The sequence below is a fragment of the Apaloderma vittatum genome, unplaced genomic scaffold (assembly GCF_000703405.1).
Source record: "Apaloderma vittatum isolate BGI_N311 unplaced genomic scaffold, ASM70340v1 scaffold22581, whole genome shotgun sequence".
Lineage (NCBI taxonomy): Eukaryota > Metazoa > Chordata > Aves > Trogoniformes > Trogonidae > Apaloderma > Apaloderma vittatum.
Genome location: NW_009698873.1, coordinates 1,149 through 1,496, shown reverse-complemented (window position 1 = coordinate 1,496; position 348 = coordinate 1,149). Strand labels below are relative to the sequence as shown.

General features: G+C 48.6%; 1 protein-coding gene across 1 annotated transcript in view; it reads right to left on the bottom strand.

The window, feature by feature from the left end:
• Positions 1-348, bottom strand: part of DNAJB5 (DnaJ (Hsp40) homolog, subfamily B, member 5) — an 8,023-nt gene that overhangs the window by 7,540 nt on the left and 135 nt on the right. The window lies entirely within an intron of this gene.

Sequence of the window (348 nt, the reverse complement as noted above, 5' to 3'; positions counted from 1 at the left end):
CTGGGACCCGTGTTGGGGTGATGACAGCAGGTTTTTGGAGGCTGAGAGCGGCGGCAGGGACCATGCTGCCGCCTTCACCTTAAAAGAACTTCAAACATTTTGTTCCTGAAAGCAATTGGCATTCAGCTGGAGATAAGCGCCTCCGGCTGTCAGAACCATAATTTGTATTTAGCGAAGAGAGAACGAAGCCGTTAGACAGAAACATCTTGCGATGGTGGGAGGGCTTTTTTATTTTTTTCCTTTTAAAAAAAACCCAAACCCAACACTTTCTAGCCTGACTTGCACTCCTAGAGCCTTCAGCTGCTTCTTGCAGCGAGCCAGAAAACCAGAGGCTTGCTCCCTTCACCA